Consider the following 23,136-nt stretch of genomic DNA (forward strand, 5'->3'; position numbering starts at 1 on the left):
AAATTGGAAATGATACAGAGATGATCAGAGAACACAGTACCTGGTCACCCATTTTAGAACTGACCAGGCTCAGTACTGTTTAATTGTCATTCCACATGACTCTTAGTCTCTGATTTGCTTGGTGATTAATAAGATGAAAGGCGCAAACCTGGGTCTTGTTTGGGTTTGCATTTAAGTACCACTTTTTGTAGTACCTAGAGAGAGTGGCTAGGGTATCAGTCTTTCTTCTATGATGTCAAAACTATTTGCATAGGTCATCGACATATATATATATATCTTTGTATATTTGTGTATTGTGGTTGGTTGTTAGTGTAGATATTGAATAGGGTTGGAGCCAAAACCGAACCTTGTGGGAGGCCATTGTTTTGGATAAACTATCTACTCTTTTTGCCATACATCTCAACATGAAAACGTCGGTTACTAAGTAGACATTCAATTATGCTCACCAATGCTGAGTTTTGTATCATTTGGGCTACTTTTAGTATGAGTGCCCTGTGGTTGACAGTGTCGTAGGCTGCTGTAAGGTCTACAAACACAGTGCCTGTTATTTTTTTGGTCTCAAATCCATCCTCAATAAATTGGGTCAGGTTTAAAATCTGGCTACAACATGACCGGCCTGGTCTAAAGCCAGCTTGCTCAGCTGAGAGTTGTTCTTCCGTTTCCGTTATTCTGGCAAGTATCATGCGCTCATATAGTTTATATAGAATGCACAGTAGGGAGATAGGTCGGTAGCTCTTAGGTGATGTGGGGTCTTTTCCAAGTTTTAGAATGGCTACTACTCTTGCCTTTTTCCAGATTTTAGGGAGTTTGAGGGATGACGCACAGTTATTTATTAGGGCCAGTAACCACTTTCTTACAATTGTTCCAAAATGAGTTACCATCTCTGTGGTTATTCCGTCAAAGCCCGATGCCTTTCCATTTTTTAGTTGAGATATTGCTGCAGTTATTTCGCCGTCTGATAATGGTTCTAGATGGGCATTGCTGCTTTGCATGACGTGGCTAAGTTCGGCTTTCATTCTCTTTTTCCGTCCTCTTTCTTTTTGTTGCGGTTTGCCATTCAGTAGCAACTGCTCCCCTCTTGTTATGAAAACTAGCCCAGTTGATCCCCAAAGAATATTTCTTTATAAATTTCAGATATTTTTATCAAAGACTATGCTGATCAAGAATATACCAAACTTTGTGGATGTTTGTTTTGTAGTTTTTATAAGTACACACAGAACTACGCTTTATATAATAGATGGGCCAAACGTTTATATAGTCAGTTGAAGGAACAATTCTCAATTTCTGCTTATCTAGACAATAAAGAAGCGTACATTTTTTTTTTTTTAAATTTTATGAGAGGGTGTCATTTTTGGATCATGTGAAAAAGGATTGTCAGACTAATAATTATTGGAAATAGTTCATGAAGGTTTCATGTCGCTAGAAATTTTGTCTGCGTGACTCTGAGAATTGTTCTAGTTTTATCAGAATTTTTTTTGCATCAAACTCCCCAGATATCATGTTGTTAGTTGCATAGATCCCCTCTACTTCCGGAGGTTAGGTGTGCCCCCCACCCCCGCACACGTATGTCATGTTAGTGGCATGCAGTGGTATATCAGGTTAATCATTCTCAACTGACCATATGTTGCAGAATTCACTGATTTTTCAGAGATGAGAAATTTGAAGTTCTGTTCCTGATGAAGGAGACCATGATTAGCTTTGCTTAAATTAATACCTTTAATTAAGAGTTATTTCTGGACTATTGTTAGTTGTTGGAGGTCACTATTGGTCTAAATGCTCCTATCTACTAGTATCTCACATTATTACTGTTTCCTCACAAAAATCCAACATCAAACGTGTAGGTAACAGAGGACCCCTCCTCCTCCCTCAAAGTAAGCGACATGGATAGCTTGTTATGCATATTACAATATCATGATATCATAATATTACAATATCACAATATCATGATATAATATTACAATATCACAATATGATAATGCCATAATATTGATGCTGAGTGTGATGAATGAAAACAGTTATTCGTCAAACTCATTTCAAACGACAAACCGTTACGAGTTTTACTTGCAAATCTTACATGATTATTCTGCTGTTTCCCATATGAGGTCACGCTTGACTTTAACGGTCATCATCTGTCACTCACCCTACCGAACATTATTCACCTGGCAAATTGTATTTACACTCAATTGTGAAAGAATATAACTGCCAAGTACCATTTGATTCGTATCGACTGTTATGTGTCTGCATTCTAAGTCATTTTGTTAGGACGAACGGAAAACTCTAGACGGATTCTATCCTGTCGGTGTTGGCCAGGAAAATTAATACAAGGTACTTGTGCTGCATCCTCTGAACGTCATATAAGTATGTATCATTTTGATGTTTCAAACTATTGTTCCTATCTTGAATGTTATTTTCACGTTTCGCTCTGTGACCCCCACCCCCTCCCAAACCTTAAGTTGTATTTTGTCAAACTTTGGGAATCTTTCTTCTGTCAAACTCTGGAATCTAGACAGAATTTTGAACAGGACCCTTTAGTTAATCTATAAGGGATAGCATTTTTTTTTCCAGAAATTTTAGTTTCATTCAGTACAAGCATTTGTAGAGAATGAAATAAGCTACAACCTTCCATTTACAAGTTCAAATATTTCAGATTAGCATTAAATTTGATCTATACTGACTATTAAGTAAAATTTCTTTAATTTCAATTTCTTCAGGCCCTTTAAGCATGTTTCCTCTACCCCCACCGGATGTCATGTTAGTGGCATCTCCCCCCCCCTCCACCACCAGATGTCATGATAGTTGCATCTCCCCCCTCCACCACCAGATGTCATGTTAGTGAAATCTCCCCCCCTCCACCACCAGATGTCATCTTAGTGGAATCTCTCCCCCCACCTCCACTGCAGGATGCCATGTTAGTTGTATCTTCTCCTCACCACCAGATGCCATGTTAGTGGCATCTCCTCCCCACCACCAGATGCCATGTTAGTGGCATCTCCTCCTCACCGCCACCACCACCACCAGATGCCATGTTAATGGTATCTCCTCCCCACCACCACCACCAGATGCCATGTTAGTGGCATTTCCCCACCACCACAACCACCACCAAATGTCATGTTAGTGGTATCCCCCCCCCCACCAGATGATTCAAGAGTCGGCAACCTGATAGGTCCTGAACTGTCATCTAAGCTCCAGCCTCTGTCCCATCAACGAAATGTTGCATCCCTCTGCCTGTTCTACAAGTACTTTAACGGTGAATGCTTCGATGAACAGCAAGTACTTGTACCCCCTCGAAGTAAATACCGCTAACGAGCAGCAAAATCTCACCCCTTCACAGTTGAGATCCCTAAATGTATGAGAGCCTTCTACGCCAGTAGTTTCTTCCCCAGAATCGCTAGACTTTGGAATTCCCTTCCGGGTTCCTGCTTCCCCAACTGTACTTATATGCAGAAGTTAAAGTGTAATGTGAACCGACATCTTGCTGCCCAACTCCCCACATAGTACCCCTGTAGCTTATGCCCCTGATAGTAGCTCCCTACATCAAAGTGGCAATGTGCCTTGTTTGGGATGAAAATTTCCACCACCACCAGATGTCATGTTAGTGGTATTTCCACCCACCACCACCACCACCAGATGTCATGTTAGTTGCATCCCCTCCCCACCACCACCACCAGATGTCATTTTAATGGATTTTCAAAGAATTTAGTGGCATGCCTGATGTCATTTTCTAGGATGAACCCTATGTAATAATAGACTTTGAATTTTAAATTTGGATAAGAATTGTAGTTATCTTTCCTTCTCTACATTAAAACATTATTTCCTACTTTGTTTCCTTGGCCAACGCCTGCCAACAGACCCTGCTACCGCAACTGTTCTACAACTACTAATTCAAGAACTTTCATTCTTTCAATATGGTCCAATCGTCCTCTATACTGTCCAAATTTAATCTTCCTCAGGTCATCAGATCTAAGTATGTTGTTAAGACTCGTATTACACATCCATCATATCTTTCTCATCATTTCTCATCATGCAATGCATATCCTCAACCCTCGTCGACCAGATTTAACTTTCATACATCATCACACCACGTACACATTTCTTTGGTCAATTTTGACAATGTTCTGCTTCTCCATCCACCTAACACTGGCAATCATGCTAGCACCTGCTCCCCCCTTTTGTTCCAATACTATCAAAGGTTATAAAACTTATGAACAACCTCAGTAGTTTAACATCCAGATATACTTTCTCCACATCAGCGTTATCGTCCATCTCTATTTATTGTATAAAGGACAGTTGTCTGTGTTTGTATGAAAGTGAATCCTGGTCAATGAGGACGTGTGTTGCATGCAGAGAAATTATACGATGGATGTGGAATGCGAGTCTTAAAAACTATTAAATTAAGGAACCACAGAGTTGGTGTAGTCGACGTTGTGGCAGATAAGATCTCAAATTAAAAAAAAATAATAATAATTCTTTGGAGACTAACTGGGTTGGGTTTCATCGGGAGAGTCGGGTTTTCAATATAATATATAAACGGCTATATGTATGTCTGTCTGTCTCCATATTTTCAAACCCCATCTCCTCCTAAACTAAAAGTCGCAGAGCGGCGCCAAAGGCCTCAAATGAGTGGATTTTTTTTTTATGCGTCGTTCTTTTATGGGTCTTTAGCCGGTTAAAATAGTTTTAAGAGGTCAAAAATGGGTCAAAATTGACAAAAGCATTATACAGTTTGTAGATTCATCTTGGTTTAATTTTTAGTTTTAAATCGGTTCATATGCGTATCACCAGCTTTAAATGCAACAGTTTCGGTTTCGATTCTAGCTGATGGTACTCAAATACTTTTACTTTTGAAATCACGACTCTATAATAATATATACGAAATCTGGAAAAATTAAAATATATTAATGTAATGTATTTTACGCCCGGGCAAAGCCGGGCACCCCCACCCACTAGTGTGTGTATATATATATATATATATATATATATATATATATATATCTGCACGTGTAAATTACCTGCCTGTTGACAAATTGATATCACGGAAACATATACGACTGATCACTTGACCTGAATATTTCCTTTTTCTAACTCTCGTCATTATGCAGATTATAAAACGCAAGGAACGCTAATATTTCTGACAATCTGCCATTTATCTGCCTCCGACTGATAAGTTTTTCTCTTTCGTTCTTTTTTCGATTATCAACGATGGTGTCAGTTTGAGGTTGATACAATTATCCTAAGCATTGAAACGGTTAGTCTCTAAGACGGCACTTTTGGAGAAGCATCGGCGAATCTGTTAAATTTTGATTGCTTTATCGAGTCTTTACCCGTCAAAAGGGAAGATGGGAAAGTAATCGAGCGAGGGCAGCGGCTTGAATTCTTTGTGAAGGTCAGCCTGAAAATTAATTGGGTCTGGGGGAAATTTTGAAAGTCCTTCTAATTCGCTTGGGAGTTTTCCAAAATATCTTGTTAGCCTCTTGATGTTGAAAATAATGCTTATTGGCATCGGTTCTTTCAGAGCCATCCTTGACCAGCATTTTAAAAGAAGCAAAAGTTGTTTATTTAAACTTTGAGCCGGGTTAATTATTCGGACCATTCAGTTGCTGATAAGCTAAGCTTCAAAGCATACATTGTTTTTCTGGCTAGCGGAGCGGAGCTCTTCGATTTTAAAGATTTATTAAAATAACACGTTTGGTTTAAAGATGTCTACTTTGCACAAACCTCTTTTTATACTAGTTTATTATACAGACGAATCAAATTATTCAGTGGTGCGCACTTTTAATGACTGCCTATTCATTTTTGGAAAGAATAAAATATTAAAAAAAAAAACGTTAACAACTAGGCTAAAAAAATTGGATTATCTCAGTATATTTCATTTGTTAGGCAATTCTTTAAAATTGTAATTTGGGATGAAATAGTTTTTCAAAGGAAATATTTTGGCTCTGTGGGTGTATACATACTCACACACCTTTCTTTCTTTTTTCTCTCTCTCTCCTCTCCGCCACTATCTCTCTCTCTCCCTCCTCTCCGCCACTATCTCTCTCTCTCCCTCCTCTCCGCCACTATCTCTCTCTCTCTCTCCCTCCTCTCCGCCACTATCTCTCTCTCTCTCTCCCTCCTCTCCGCCACTATCTCTCTCTCTCTCCCTCCTCTCCGCCACTATCTCTCTCTCTCTCCCTCCTCTCCGCCACTATCTCTCTCTCTCTCTCTCCCTCCTCTCCGCCACTATCTCTCTCTCTCTCTCTCCCTCCTCTCCGCCACTATCTCTCTCTCTCTCTCTCCCTCCTCTCCGCCACTATCTCTCTCTCTCTCTCTCCCTCCTCTCCGCCACTATCTCTCTCTCTCTCCCTCCTCTCCGCCACTATCTCTCTCTCTCTCTCCCTCCTCTCCGCCACTATCTCTCTCTCTCTCTCCCTCCTCTCCGCCACTATCTCTCTCTCCCTCCTCTCCGCCACTATCTCTCTCTCTCTCCCTCCTCTCCGCCACTATCTCTCTCTCTCTCCCTCCTCTCCGCCACTATCTCTCTCTCTCTCTCCCTCCTCTCCGCCACTATCTCTCTCTCCCTCTCCCTTCTCTCCGCCACTATCTCTCTCTCTCTCTCTCCCTCCTCTCCGCCACTATCTCTTTCTCTCTCTCTCTCCCTCCTCCCCGCCACTATCTCTCTCTCTCTCTCTCTCCTTCCTCTCCGCCACTATCTCTCTCTCTCTCTCTCTCCTCTCCGCCACTATCTCTCTCTCTCCCTCCTCTCCGCCACTATCTCTCTCTCTCTCCCTCCTCTCCGCCACTATCTCTCTCTCTCTCCCTCCTCTCCGCCACTATCTCTCTCTCTCTCCCTCCTCTCCGCCACTATCTCTCTCTCTCTCCCTCCTCTCCGCCACTATCTCTCTCTCTCCCTCCTCTCCGCCACTATCTCTCTCTCTCTCTCCCTCCTCTCCGCCACTATCTCTCTCTCCCTCCTCTCCGCCACTATCTCTCTCTCTCTCTCCCTCCTCTCCGCCACTATCTCTCTCTCTCTCTCCCTCCTCTCCGCCACTATCTCTCTCTCTCTCCCTCCTCTCCGCCACTATCTCTCTCTCTCTCCCTCCTCTCCGCCACTATCTCTCTCTCTCTCCCTCCTCTCCGCCACTATCTCTCTCTCTCTCCCTCCTCTCCGCCACTATCTCTCTCTCTCTCTCTCCCTCCTCTCCGCCACTATCTCTCTCTTTCTCTCCCTCCTCTCCGCCACTATCTCTCTCTTTCTCTCTCCCTCCTCTCCGCCACTATCTCTCTCTCTCTCCCTCCTCTCCGCCACTATCTCTCTCTCTCCCTCTCCCTCCTCTCCGCCACTATCTCTCTCTCTCCCTCTCCCTCCTCTCCGCCACTATCTCTCTCTCTCCCTCTCCCTCCTCTCCGCCACTATCTCTCTCTCTCCCTCTCCCTCCTCTCCGCCACTATCTCTCTCTCTCTCTCTCCCTCCTCTCCGCCACTATCTCTCTCTCTCTCTCTCCCTCCTCTCCGCCACTATCTCTCTCTCTCTCTCTCCCTCCTCTCCGCCACTATCTCTCTCTCTCTCTCTCCCTCCTCTCCGCCACTATCTCTCTCTCTCTCTCTCCCTCCTCTCCGCCACTATCTCTCTCTCTCTCTCTCCCTCCTCTCCGCCACTATCTCTCTCTCTCTCTCTCCCTCCTCTCCGCCACTATCTCTCTCTCTCTCTCTCCCTCCTCTCCGCCACTATCTCTCTCTCTCTCTCTCCCTCCTCTCCGCCACTATCTCTCTCTCTCTCTCCCTCCTCTCCGCCACTATCTCTCTCTCCTTCTCTCCCTCCTCTCCGCCACTATCTCTCTCTCTCTCTCCCTCCTCTCCGCCACTATCTCTCTCTCTCTCTCTCTCTCTCTCTCTCTCCCTCCTCTCTGCCACTATCTCTCTCTCTCTCTCCCTCCTCTCTGCCACTATCTCTCTCTCTCTCTCCCTCCTCTCTGCCACTATCTCTCTCTCTCTCTCCCTCCTCTCTGCCACTATCTCTCTCTCTCTCTTTTACTCTCTTTCCCCTCTGCCACTATCTCTCTCTCTCTCTTTTACTCTCATTCCCTTCCGCCGCTATCACTCTCTTTTTCTCTCATTCCCCTCTGCCATTCTCTCTCTGTCCTTTTCTGTGTGTCCCAATAAATAATCTGACAAATTTGAATCTGATTCTTTGTTCATGTTTTTTTCTGAACGCATGTACTGTGATGGTTACCTACAAAATTCTGGTCTCCTTAATTATTTTCACAAACAAAATGTTTAAAAAGAAAATTTAAATAAAACTTTATTTCTATTTACTTACCTCCTCATGGTGGATAAAGTAAGACATAAGAGTGGCTTTTGGTGTCGAGAAAATCCAGTTTCTTAAAAAAGGGATACTATGGATTGGAACAAAAATAAAAATTACATCAGTCTAGAAGATTTTCTCCTTCACTGAATGAGGACAAAAGTTGAAGTGTAGTATCTGTTCAGATACTACACTTTACTCTCCGCCAAAAAAGGTCAGTCATTTACACATTCACGTTTTTTTTTCTCTTTATATGTAAAGTTGTTTCGTACATTCCAAAACTAATTAACCAATCATTATGAATTTAGATCACGACTGCAAGGCATGAAGGTGAGTAATGTGAACTATATTTAACTTAGTTTTATGCAATGAGGTTGACAAGGAAGAAAAAAACTAGAAACCGTTCGCTGAAAATTCAGACAACTCTCATATTGATGAAATTTTTACCGACAATCTTTTTAAATTTCATCATCATTTTGTCATTGTTGTTGAACATGAATCTCTAACTCAAATTCACTTCCTCGGTCTTCAAGTTAAAATAAAAGTGTAGTATCTGTTATATCGAAAGATAATAAAATAATATTGTGGGATCTGCATTTGTGCTGGACGAATGGAAATGTCACTTTTTTTTTTTTTTAATTGCTCTAGACAAGGCATGAAGCCAATTAATGTCAGGAGTTAAAACAATCGGCAATAAGTGTTAGATGGATAGATTCCAACCCAGAAAATAGCAATTTTTCCCCCTTTGTCAGAAACATCACTCATGGAATGTGAGGACTAAAGACAAAATAAGAGAAACGAGAATTACAAGGCTGCTGAATGTAAACCCAAGGTCAACTGTCTACAATCTGCAATGATTTTGGAAATAGGCAACTTCCATAAGCAAATATGATTCATTTTGAACAGTGCTGCAATATATTGGGTTCTGCGTTCACGTTGGGCATTCCATACAATATATATTTTTTTAAGCACAACAACAATATACAATGGACGAAGGATAAAACGATGGAATTTTTCATATGTTCTGAAAGTTAATATTCTCGTACTTCTTTTGGAGTAGAATAGTTTAAGAGTTAAGAGACATAGTATGTTGTGATCTGTTTGAAATTTTTGATAGAATGTCAAACCAACCATATTTGTGTTCTTTGTTTTAAAATTTTATATTATTTGTCTCCTCTTCAGGTTAGACAAGGTCATGTATTGGTTTGATGAAAGTGTTTCCATGGAACGGACTAGATTCGATCTTGACATACTCAGGTTTTCAATCCGTGTCATTAACCATTTAGCCAATAATTATTGGCATTTGAAATAACTATAAAATCCCAGCAGCCATTGTTATTTTAGAAAATCCTGCAATGCCGAATGTTTTCATGGTAGGCTTTTATGTCATGCACTAAATGACATTTGCTGAGAGCGTTCTCTAAATAATTGGTTCTTCTTTGTCAGTTTTTGATTTGAGATTAGAGGAATTTTGTATTGGGGGATGGGGAGTAAGTGATTACCAAGGTATTATACCAATGAAATGGGTTGTCATCTGTAGATTATGCATGTGCAAAGATGTAATCGAACAGTTTGATAATTCCTCTATTTAATATGTATGTAAAATATTTAATTTTTAAAATATGACTACTTAATAAATATGACTAGCTTAACATCAGAGTTGGGTGGAAAAGAAAAAAAATTAATTTGATTCCTGGCTTGGAAGTTGGTAGTGGGGCAGAAGGTCTGATTCCAACTTCCCATATCAAAAATGGAGATTTGGCTGAAAAGAAAAATGCAACACCGGGATTTGTTTTAAAAACCGATTTTGACTCCTCCCGACTCGCTTTAGTAAGTGGAGAATCAATTGAAACAAATCTGACTCTCAACAAATTGGTTAAAAAAAGTGATTCAGGCTTTTGCAAAAATGACTGATAATTATTATGAAACTCAAGACTACCATGTTTTTTTTGTTTGTTTTTTTTTTGTACTTATTTGTCACTACTTACCAAGGCTGAAAGCCACTTGAGTATAAGGTTAATGAGGTTTTCAATTGGATGAACAACATACAGAATGGTGTTATTGGGGTCATATTATTATTAGTGGGACTTGTGGAAATTCTACAGTGGCATCTTTCATATAATCTGGAAAGCGTGACACATAAGTACGTACATACGTTAAAAGTACTACATTATTACTATATAGATTAACTATATAATATGTGAAGGCACTTCATGGTTGCACATATTTTAACACCTTTGTCATGCATTAAAGAGATTGTCTGATTAATAAAGATGAAGTGATTGGCGAGTAATTTGATGTCATTAACGTAAAAATTGGATTTGGTGTTAATAAGTGTTACTGTGACATTTACTGGGTGGGTTTCTCTCACCATTTTGCTCAATTTCTTCTTTTGAAATGATTGTCAAGAATTCAAAGATTTAAAGATATATTGCGGCTATTTTTTCTTGTTTTCCGGGAGCTTTCAACATTACTTGTTTTTTGAACTGAATAAACATTTTACATTAAATAAAAATACTAACACTGATTCAGTTAGGTAGAAAAGTAACTTATCTTGCCTTTGATATCAATTATTTGTTATATATTTGTTTTTTGACAACTTTTTCGTACATCGTGGATTATTCCTTAAACAGAACAGTTTTGCGCCATTTTTATGGAACCTTCAGAAGATTAAAATTGATGTATAATGGATCAAAATTAATACAAATCTTAATTTTTAAATAAGAGTTTGTGCCCATATTATGCTCCCTATGAATCTTCTAAATACTCTGAAGTAACTGAAATTTGGGGAATGTTAATTTTTACCCCCTTTTGCAAAGTCAAAAACAATCATTTTTCACCTACAAAACAACCAAACCAAACTCCATGAATAAATATTTGAAGATGTAAAAAAATTTGAAGTGTAAAAGCTTTTTCTAAAAATCACTGGATTCAGCATTAAATAACACACAAAAGGTTGATATGCCATGAAACCAATCAACCATGCCATAATTCATAATGATCGGTTTATTAGTATAGGAGTCCTACACGTATAAACATATGAACATACTTAACTTTATAAAGATAGATTATTTGTGTTTTAATAAATTACTGAATTTTAAACATAAATTTTAATTTAATTAAAAGGAAAAAAATATAGTGCTTGAACATTGCAATATTAACTTTTGGGCATTTTCGAGTATAGACAACAAAGCAAAATTGATTGAAAAAAACAAACCAAAAAGAAACAAACAAATGTACAACACAAAAATGTTACCAAAGGCAAGATAAGTTACTCTTCTACCTACCCGGATAGGTTTTTGTGTTTTAATTTATTTTAAAGCGTTTATTTAGTTTTAAACACAAATAGTGTCGAATCTTAAGTTAGAGCAAAAACTAAAATGACTGGCATAAGACTATCATATAGGGAGTCTCTATAATGGCTCAAAAATTAAACAAAATGCTGGTAGAAACCCACCTAATAAATGTTACGGTAACATTAGTTATATATGATTTTTTTACCACTTTTTTGTTTAGTTGTCTATACTTCAAAATGCTGTAATATTTTGTACTGCTGTAGTCCACTACTAAGACCAGCATGATAGGGAAAGTTGAAATAAAAGCATAATTAGTTTGTCAAAATGCAATGCAATTCTTTAGAGTTCGTGCCGATTGGGCTATTTAATAAATAGATTTTTTTTTTGTCTCTTATGGTCATAGAATTATAAAGCAACACTATCGTACAAATACTACCGTAGCACCAGCAACACCCAGTAGCGTCAAATTCAGTCGGCCATAAGGTATCGATTCAGAGGTGAGAGTTCTTGTCTGAATAATTCATCAAATAGTGACAGAATTCCTGACAGCTCTTCATATTAATCTCTTTGAGGAAACGCACACAAACAATAATGGTTGGCACCGGAAAATTTGATTCCGTCTTTCATTACAAATTCTTCCGCCTTTTAGGCGCCATCTTTATGAAAACAAGTGGAAAAGATGGGCATTTTCGTTTTCTTTGTAATTATGAGCCATAAAGAGTCATCTTTCTTTCGTCCAAAATTTCAATAACGACTTTTGAAAATCACTTTGCCAATACAAACGTTATCACCTGTTACTCCCTTGTTTAGAATGATGGACTCACCCAGAAGCAAAAGAAAACTAATTGAATATTTATCGAACATTTTTTCCGATTTTTTAATTTTATTTCAAACTAGGATGAATACCTGCCGTTGTCCGGGATTGGATCGGTAAATCTGTCTTAATTCCAGTTCATTCTTCACTCAATAATAAAGACCAATGTGTATTTTCTTTTTCTTTTTCTCTACTTAGCACAAAGTATAAATAATTATGAAAATCTTCAACTTTAAGTACTCTATGGGAGATAATACTCCCTAATCTATACAAACTGTAAACCTCCTTATTTAGGTTATTGGAGAATTTATTATGTAATTATTTAGATTCTTTTTTTTTTCATGATAATCTCTAATCGGCAATTTGTCATGTTTTCCACTTTGCTAAGGGTATCTGAAATGTAAATAGCATAAAACATATTTTTCCATTATTGGAACCCTTTGTTTAAATAGTATTTGTACTTGCCTAATACACAATTTTCTAAGTAGATTAAATTTACCTTATAATTATAGCTTATAATCCTGATTTGCTGTATAAACTTTTGATAGACTCACTTTTAGTGTTAATCATATTTAAATTTTCTCTTTTGTGTTTAATTATGGTGCTGGTGATGACTCTATTCAAAAAAAAAAATTAATATCGTCTCGGAAACAATCATATACTGAGTGGTTGTTGTTGAATTCTTGGATCCTACGTAAAGGATGTTTTTCATAAATAATGTTACTTCTTGCTTTTATATATATATATATATATATATATATATATATATATATATATATATATATAAAAATTAGCTGGCTTTGCAAAGTTCACTACTTGAAGTACTTAAAACCAAAATTTTAAAATAATAAACATTTCATAAGTTTCTTGTAAACATAAGACTAAAACTTTCGTATTTATTTATATAAAAAGATAAATTTTTTAACTTTAATACAAATTTATCCATTCTTTTAAATAAAACCCATAATCAAGAGAAAGAAGAAATTAATTCACCTGAGCAGTGGGAGATTGGGTGGGGGGCTCTTTTTCTCTTTTTTATTGTAAAGGAAAAAAAAAAACATGTTAAAGATCACTCCACCTCCCTCCGAAAAATAAGGCTGCAAAGAAACATTTAAACACGAATACATTTTTCATATGAGAATTAGACAATAAATTTTTAAAAACCATAAAAGCAAAATAGGCCTAGTCAGTGACGGGAGAGAGAGCAACCCAGATACCCTCTCCTTCGCTCTTCCTTGGCTTATGTTTCATAGCAAATGTCATGCAGGTGTTGATTTTTGTTTATTTTATTAAATTACTTTAATAACTGAATATCACCAAAATTATTGACATATATATGAGTTAAAAAAAAATAGGAAGATACAATTCCAGCTTAATAGCACCAAACATTAATTTATTATGAACGTAAGTCTTTCAAAACATGTATTATTGATTTAAATTACAGTAATCTGCTTTAATGCTAATACAGGAATGATAGTTGAAAAAAAAATTTGCATTATTTTGTGTGTGTGTGTGTGTGTGTGTGTGTGTATATATACACACACACACAGCATAATCACGTTGGCATACCGGTTCTCATCATATCACTGAAGTTAAGTAATGAAGCTATTGTTTCTTAGAACTTTTTATATACTCCGTAGATTATAATATCTCCAAACTTAGGAAAGGAGGTCACATCTATCCTTTATTTGAGAGACTTTTACACGCTATTTTTGCGCTATTTCTTGGTTTCCGCATGTTTCTTTGGCATTTTCATATAAAAGTGAAAGTGATTCGAAACAAAAATAGTCACTGGCCTTCGTGGCCAGCAGGTGTTAAAGACAATCAGCTTTGATCCCTCTTCATATCAGACAATTGCTATTCATTAAGTTTTTTACCGGACATACATTATCTGAAAGTACTTCTTTCAAACTCTTCAGTTTAACATTCACAAGGAACATTTGGAACAGATACATTGAGAGCATTGCCAGGGTTGCTGCAAGGAAGGTGGGCTTTCTCTACCGTACTAGAAAGTTACTTACACCTGAAAGTATCCTGTACCTCTACAAGGCCACCATTCGCATGGAGTATTGTTGTCACATTTGGGCTGATGCATCTGCTACTGGCCTCTCGCTCCTGGGCAGAGTTCAAAAGAGTTGCCAACCTGATAGGTCCTGAACTGTCATCTAAGCTTCAGCCTCTGCTCCACCGACGAAATGTTGCATCCCTCTGTCTGTTCTACAAGTACTTTAATGGATACTCCGAACTACAAGCTCTTGTACCCCTGAGAAACCCGACAAGCAGCAAAATCCCAACCCCTACACAGAGATCCCTAGATGTAAGGTTTTCTGTAATCGTTTCTTCCCAGGAACTACTAGACTTTGGAATTCCCTTCCGGGTTCCTGCTTTCCCAACTGTCTGACATGCAAAAGTTCAAGTGTAATGTGAACAGACATCTTGCTGCTCAGCTTTTTTTTTACACAGTGGTCACCACTTATCAAGGCCCGGAAGCCACTCAGGGATAAGGGTTATTGCAAGTACATTACGTTAGTGTGGAGATTTGATGAAGTGTTTACTTTACGGTTCGTTAGAAATTTGTTAACGTTGGACTTGAAGACATCCAAGTTGTAGTCAGGTGGGAAGCAGGCAGACGGAACAGTTCTACAGGCGTGCAATTCTAAGAAAGAAGCTTTGTTCATGAAATCCACGTTTTGATTTAGGCACAGATAAAGAGTGGGGGAAATTTTTCACAGTGGATTCGGCTAGACGAGTGTTTTTCGTGACGAGTGTTTTTCGTGAAAGATTGGCTAGGGGGGACCAGAGATTGGAGTTCAGATGAGCACCTGCCATGGAAATAACGATAAAACAAAGATAAGCTTGCAACGTCTCTTCTGTGGGAGAGAGGTTGCAGGGAAGAGAAAAGCGCATCTCCCACCAAGCCACGAAGTCTATTTTTTACTCTGTCAAGGCAGCATAGGCTGTTTTTAGCAGCTCCTGCCCAGATATGGCAGCAGTATTCCATCCTTGGACGTACTTGGCTTTTATATAGATAGAGAATTGCATCAGTAATGAGATATCTTCTGGAGCGGTAGAAGGATCCCACCATCTTTCCAGCGACCTTGGCAACAGACTTGATGTACGTGTTCCATTTCAGATCAGGAGTAAAGGTCAAGCCCAGAAGCTTGTCAAAACACGGGACCTCTCCTAGACGAGAGCCATCCATCCCAATTGATGCCAGATGGGGGATCAGAGCGTTGATGATGTAAAGATAGGAGTTTGGTTTTTAGATGCATTAAAGGTAACCAGCCACGTCTTCCCCCACTGAACCACGCGCTCGAGATCAGAGAGAGAATCACTTTGTCATTTACAGCCTTTGATGTGTTGCCGTAGATGGTCGTGTCATCAGCATAGATGTCAACGAATGATTTAAGTATGTGTTTAGGCAGGTCATTGATGTAGATCAGGAAGAGAGTTGGGCTCAGGATTGACCCCTGAGGGACTCCAGTATTAATATTGCAGGCCTCTGATTTTTGTCCATCGACCACTACTCTTCTGAGCCTATCGGAGAGATATAATTTAATGATTGAGAAAACATTTCCAGTTATACCGTAGCTGGAAATCTTGTGAAGTAGATCCTTATGCCATACCTTGTCGAAGGCTTTTGATATGTCAAGAGCAATTGTCCTAGAAAGGAAGCCTTTGTCAAGAGATTCACTAATCCTATGAGATATAACCGTCAGCACATCTGCGGTAGATCTTGCAGAGCGGAAACCATATTGTGTGTCACTAAGAAGGTTGTTTCTGCTGAGGAGGTTGACTATTTCTCTATTTAATATGGATTCCAGCAACTTACTCATAACACACAGGAGACTTATTGGTCTGTACTGAGAAGGAGATGACTTATCACCTGAATTCTTAAATACAGGGCAAACTGATGAGGTCTTCCAGGGAGTTGGAAAGCACTTCTCCTTAAGGCAACGCTTAAACAATTTCGTAAGTATGGGAGCAAGTTCTGGTTGAAGCTTTTTTAACGCTATAATTGGGATGCCGTCAAGGCCAGTTGCTTTACTGGAATCTAGATTCTTGATTAGCTTGGCGACCTCACGCACGGATATTTGTATGTTACCTAGCGTGTTATAGGAAGAAATATGGGGAGTTGATGGCCTTCGTCGCATAGGGTAGAATTAGCTGCAAAGTTCTTTGCAAATAGTTTGGCCTTGTTTGATGCTGACGAGATGACCTCTGGTCCATTGATAATGGTTGGGATAGAACACACACTTCTGTTCAGGATCCTATTTGTTATTTGCCAAAACTGGTGGGAACCAAGCCGCTGATCAGCTACCTTGGATTTAACAGACTGGGCATATAGCTCTCTTGCATTTTTTATTACTTTTACAGTGGTTGCTGGCAGTCCTGAAAGCAGCTTTAGTCTCAGTGCATCTATTACGTTGGTAACTATGAAAAAAGTGATTTCTGTGCGCGATAGCAGCAGCACATTCTGGGGAGAACCATGGCTGGCTGTTAGGTTTTTGCTGGAATTTTTTAGATGGTATGAATCGGTCTATGCCTACAATTAACCATATAGTATCAGATCTGATACTATAGAGGACACTTCCTTTTTAAACATGGAGTGCAGTGATAAATCAGATATGAATCTACAGAAGCTATCCCAGTCAGCCATAGAGTATCGGTATACAGTACAGTGGAGGGGTACGTCAGGGGACTTATTACATTTCGTTTTTATCTTAACTGATACAACTGAGTGGTCAGAGGATCCTAGAGGAGAATGAACGGAACATGAACATAGCTCAGGGGAAGTTGAGAGAAAAAGGTCTAGGAGGCTTGCATATTGACCTGTAGTATCGGGCACACGGGTGGGTTCGCGAACAATCTGAGTGAGGTCATAAGCAATGGCAAAATCATGACAAAACCTCCCCTCATCGTCTGTCTTATTTGAATGGGTCAGCCATTCCACGTTATGGACGTTGAAGTCACTACAGATGTGGATGTTAGCCGAGGGATGTGCAGACAGGATGTGTTCTATTTTCTCAGATATGCTCTTAAAGATAGTAACTCCGCTGTTGTGGGGCTGATAGAGGGCAAATATAAATGCAGTGGTGTTAGCAAGTGCAACCCGGAAGCACATATAGGGTAAGTTAGGATCTTCTCTAGAGATATCCCTGCCACACAGGAAGCCATCTTTAATGTAGGCACATATTCCATGCCCATCTTGGGGGTCAGATTTAGCTGTTAAATTAGAGTATCCGTTAATTATGAACTCATCTAGGTAAGTGGTCGGCCCTATTCCAGTTTCACTTAGAAATATGTTCGGTTTCATCTCCTGTGATTGGGTTTCAACCGCTGGAAGGTTGGAACGTAGACCCCTGATGTTGAAGGAGACATGGTAGTAGGGGTCTATGTTGGAAGATGGGGTTCTAGGTTTATTCGAGTTTCGAGCCAACTCCCTACATAGTTTCCCTGCAACTTATCTTTGATAATAGCCCCCTTTATCAAAGTGGCACTATGCCTTGTTTGGGGTGAACATGAGGGGGGGGGGGAGCCTCAACATATGATTTTCCTAAAAGTGGATCACAAGAAGTTAAGATATTCAATGTATCTTAAAAAAATGCGACTAAGCCCTCAGCTCACAAATGTTTCAACCTGGCAACACTGGGTGCATACAGCTAGTATTATATAAAATCATCTACAGACTTGATTTTTATTTTTATTATTTTTTTTACTTGAAATTCGCCACTTATCAAGGCCAGGAGCCCACTCAAGGATAAAGGTTAATAAGTGTTGGTGAGACAACTTAGTGATGATCAGTAATGGTGGAATTGGATAGGGCTTAATTAATCAAGAGGACGGGTCAACAAAAACTTACTTACATTGGACTTGAAAATGGCCAAGTTAGTTATAGTCAGCAGGGGAGCAGCTCCACAGTATCTTGTTCCACAGACAGGCAGTTCTAGGAAAGAAACTCTGGTCATGGAATTTTAGTTTTAAGCATGGATAGAGATGGGAAATTGTTGATGGTTGTTGTAGCTAAGTGAGTATTTGTTAGAAACATTTTAGGGGGGGGCATGGATTGGAGCTCAGTCAAGCCATCCATCAAGCACAGCCACAGCTGAGATTGAACTCACTACACAAGTTTGTAGTGTAATTCAAATCTTGTCAGTAGCTGAATACTTGATGCTTTGCCAGGCCTATCAAGGTTATTTCTTTTATCGTGATGCCATCACTAGGTGGGGTGCCTACCACGGCTTAAGAAAGTCCCATCTACCCTCAAGAGAAGGATAGACTGCACCAGTTTCTCAACCTGGTATTTTACCATGCGGTACATACAGCGCTTCGCCTTCCCAAATGGTCACCCATCTGGTACTGGCCAGGCTCAACATTGCTTAACTTTGGTAATCTGGTGAGAACTGGTGTGTCAACATGATTGTGCCATATATAAATAATAAGAGCCATTGTCAAGCTACACCTGAAGAAGGTTGGAGGTTATTTGCATCATTCGGATTACTGTCCTCATCTTGAGTACATCTTTGCACAACATTTTGATCGATGTAACTTCCAACCTCTTTCAGGTGTATCTTGTCGAACTCTAGATTCTAATGTATGGAATTTCGAGTGTGACAGAAAGATTCCTGACTTCGACAGAGGTTACATCGATCTAAACATAAAAATAACACAAGATTGGAACAATAGTCCAAATAATCCAAATTATACAAATAATCCAAATTATACAAATAAGCTCCGACCTTCTCCAGATGTATGGCTCTGATTGATGACTGGGGTAAAGAATGTTTTTGTTCTTTTTTCTGCCGAAATATGGTCGGTAGAATTCGAAATGTGCGACGTGTCTATGAAATGAAATGAATATGAAGTCGTTTTCATTATCATCTAAAAAAAAAAAAAAAAAAAAAAAGTCAGGAACATAATGTCGGAGATCATATCAAGTGAAATGGGAGAATAATACCTGAGATGAGAACAATGGTCGGAGCAATCTAAATAATCCACTTTTTATTTTTTTTAGTAATTTTCCAAAATGAATTAAGAAAAAAAAAAAACTTGGATTTTATCTTAATTTGTATACAATTTTAGATTTGTCATACCGAATCTTAGAATTTGACCAACATCAAAATCCGCACACTCTTTTTGTTTTGATGTTTCCTCTTTTTCCAAATAAATTCCTGTTTGTGAAAACCAAACAAAATACAATAGAACTCTTTTGGGGGGAACAATTGTTTCTTATCTCCTCCTCCTCCTCCTCCTCCTCCTCCCTCTCCTTCCCCAATCTCCCCCATGCTTTTTTTTTTTTTTTTTTTTTTTTTTAAGATCCTGGAGTTTTTCAAGTTGAACTTGTCTGGCAGCAGGATATTCTATTGGTTTTGGCTCTTTTCTTTCTTTCTCCCCAGCTTATTTTTATCTCAAACAACACAACTTCCTTCTTTCACAATAATGATGGCAGCTCCCTCCTGCAAACACTGGGTTTGGATAAATCAGCACAAGGGTCACATTTGAACAGCGATTCCTGCAAGGGAAGTGCTTGGGTCGCCGCGGGATTGGGTGGTGATGTCAGGCTGGACATCAACAAATGGCAGTCACCAGCCAACAAGTACTCATTCCCCGCCTCCTTACACACACGCTGCTGCTTTCTTTGTCATCCATAGCAATGACAATTTTGGTTGGGACTGTCCATATCACACTTTTGTTTGCACAGGGCTAATATGGTAACGTAGACTTGTACCTTTTTATTCTTTTATTTTTTCCATTTTCTTTTTTTTTTTACACTTGTCTGTCAGCTTCAATGTTTTAATTCATCAGAAATGTTTCCTCTTTTTTTCCATGGACTAATTGAGAAAGATAAAAATTCTGAAATTCAGAATTTTAATTTTAGAAATAAATATGTATTATATTACAATAGAAAACTGTGAGCATGAAAAGTAATATGGCTAAGCTTAAACATGGAAAAGTAAAGGACTAGTTGTTAAAACTAAAAAAGAAGATATTCTAGTAAAAAAAATAAATTTATAACTTAAAATATGGCAGCATTAAGAATTGATTATATAATGTTATAAATTGAATTAAAAAAAAGTCTTATGCTGCAATATTTTAAGTATGAATTTATATATTTTTACGAGAATATCTTGTCCTTTTCTTTTCCAGTTTTAACAACTAGTCCTTTACTTTTCCATGTTTAAGCTTAACCATATTACTTTTCATGCTCGCAGTTTTCTATTGTAATCCATGATTTTTCCAGGTTTCTAATAAATTCACTTGTTCTTTGTTTAATTTCAGTCTTCTTTTTTTGCCTCCATAAACACATATGTAATAACAATGTACGGCACTCGCCTGCTTTCAATAAAATCCCCCCCAATTATCTCCCTTACATGCTTTCATTCTCTGTTTCACTTCAGTTGTTGCTGACGTGACGTGGTTGCTATGGAAACCAGTTATAAAAAACGTTGCTCACCTCCTTATATATTTTTACGATTTTGAACACCAGAAAATTCATAACTTTTGTTTTACTGAACCAAAATTGAAAAAAAAATTACAAGATAGCAGAAGGTGATCTATAAACTGTAATAATTGTTTGAAATTTAGTTGAAAAATGAGTGAGCAGTGAAACTTTAAAGCAGTTCTAAATGACTAAAACTGCTACTTAACCACATATTCAAACACAGTAGTGTTTGAATGATTTCTTTGTCTGTACTGCACCAATCTGGCTGAAATCTTCTATGAACTTTTGTTATAAGGTTTAGCAAACTAAGATTACGAGATGTCTTCAATAAGTTTCCAGACTTTTTTTGTGTGCCCACTTTTATTGATTCACATGAAATTCTAGTCCCTTTTGAAGTAATTTCCTCTGGCTGCAATGCACTTGTACCGTTCCAGCAACTTCTGGAAGGTCCCATGGAAGTCCTTGTTTGAGCTTGTCAAGGACCTTCATCACAGCCTCTTTCATCTCAATTTTCTCATAACGACAGCCTAAGGTTTTCCTTGAGCTTAAGGAATAACCAAAAGTCACAGGGAGCAAGGTCTGGACTATAGGGAGGGTGAGGAACTGTCTTGAGTCCCATCTTGGTCAAATAGTCTGTGACAAGGATGGAGCAATTGTGGGACGAACTTTGCGCAAATCTTTCACATCTTCAGCTCCTTGTGAATAATTTTGTGTACAGTTCCCACACTGGCATCAAACTGTGCACTTGCTGTCTCTATAGATACGTGACGGTCCTTATCCATGAAATTCTTTATTTGGCCAATCAACTGGTGTTCCGATTTCCTTACTCTTCCCACACCTCATCATCTCAGACTCCCTGCCTTCCTTGAATCTCTTATGCTACTCAAAATCTGATACTCAATTCATGTAAGATGGTCCAAAAGCATTCTGAAGTATTCCATACGTTTCTGTGGCATTTTTTTCCAAGATTTAAACAATTTTATTGTATATGGTTTTTCTAAAGTTTTCTCACGTCCAGATTGCATTTTTTAAATTAACCAGCTTTGACAATCTTGCTTTTGTAGGGTGTATTCCAATTTCTGGTGAAGCTGTTCATTTGAACATGAAATCATAAAAAATTGGTCAGCCATGTCATAAGATGTATAGCAATAACATACTGAATTTTCAAGAGTCTAAGACAATTTTTAATGCCTGTACAAAAAAAATGTCTGGAAACTTATTGAAAGTACCTCATATTTTGGTAGCCATTCAATGCACAGTTAGGCTGAGCTGATCTGGCTCAAACTTTTTTTGGACTTTTGTTATGATTAGATGTAGCGAACTAAATATTATGGTATCTGTTCGACACACAGCTAAAGATTAATAGATGTTAATATTTGAAGCAAAAATTTAAAGTACTCGTTCTAAGTCGTCTGTAATTTGCCTTTTTAACAAGCAAAACATCTAGTTGATAAATAATTTTTGGTTTTGTTGGATAGAAAGGAATCGAATAGTTCTTGATTATTTAATAAGATTGTAACTTTTTATAACAAACCAAAAACTATATCCCCCCCCCCCGAGTGATCCCTTGAATTTTAGGAGAAAAATAAAAATTAGCCCATAAAGGTGTTTTTCACTCCTAAAACACCCTGATCTCAAATATTATGTTTTCAGATGTATGTCCATGTGATCTTCCTTTTGGATAATTTTCAGCAAAATCTAATGGTCGGAAAAGATTCTATGTTCCATAAAGCATTATTTTAGGTCATTTTGACACCTTTTGATGCAACCAGAATTTTTATCAAAAATCTGAGAATGTTACATTTCCTCCCTTGGGTAGTTGTAACTTCATGCAAAATTTCAGAAAAATGTAATGAGTAGTTTTTGAGAATTTTGGGAACGAACGGACGAGGGTGAATTCTAAGGTCAAAATCCGACTAAGACTAATTTAAAAAAATTCAGATCAACATGGTATTTTTAGGTTTAAAGTTGGGGGTGGGGTCAAACACCAGCAACCCCATAGGTCCAAAGATGGCTGATGAAAGCAGTAAAGTATTTTATGATAAAAACTTCTCTTTTGGATGGGGGGGGGGACGCTTCTCTCTCTCTCTCTCTCTCTCTCTCTCTCTCTCTCTCTCTCTCTCTCTCTCTCTCTCCTCCAATACCCCCCCAGCTTGAACTTGTGATGCGTGTTGATTTAATTTTTGTAACATAAATATTTAATATTTTGTAATATTTGTATTCACTGTTTTCAGCAGTAAATGCAGTGATTTTTCTATTCTTTTTCTCTCAATTCATCTTGTCTCCTTTTTCTTTCCTTAGC

The 23,136-nt window shown here is 38.4% G+C and overlaps 1 protein-coding gene across 5 annotated transcripts in view; it reads left to right on the forward strand.

The window, feature by feature from the left end:
• Positions 1–23,136, forward strand: part of LOC145297523 (uncharacterized) — a 609,211-nt gene that overhangs the window by 171,810 nt on the left and 414,265 nt on the right. Inside the window, exon 1 of one of the 5 annotated variants that reach the window (XM_080143438.1) lies at positions 19,713–20,103. The exons of 3 other annotated variants lie outside the window; for them this stretch is intronic. The gene's annotated coding sequence lies outside the window, so the exon portion shown is untranslated. Of the gene's footprint in view, positions 1–19,712; positions 20,104–23,136 lie in introns of those variants that run through there. One more of the 5 variants, XM_080143439.1, reaches the window with a different exon arrangement.

Source organism: Euprymna scolopes, chromosome 18 (genome assembly GCF_053919585.1).
Source record: "Euprymna scolopes isolate OS-2025 chromosome 18, ASM5391958v1, whole genome shotgun sequence".
In the NCBI taxonomy this organism is placed as follows: domain Eukaryota; kingdom Metazoa; phylum Mollusca; class Cephalopoda; order Sepiida; family Sepiolidae; genus Euprymna; species Euprymna scolopes.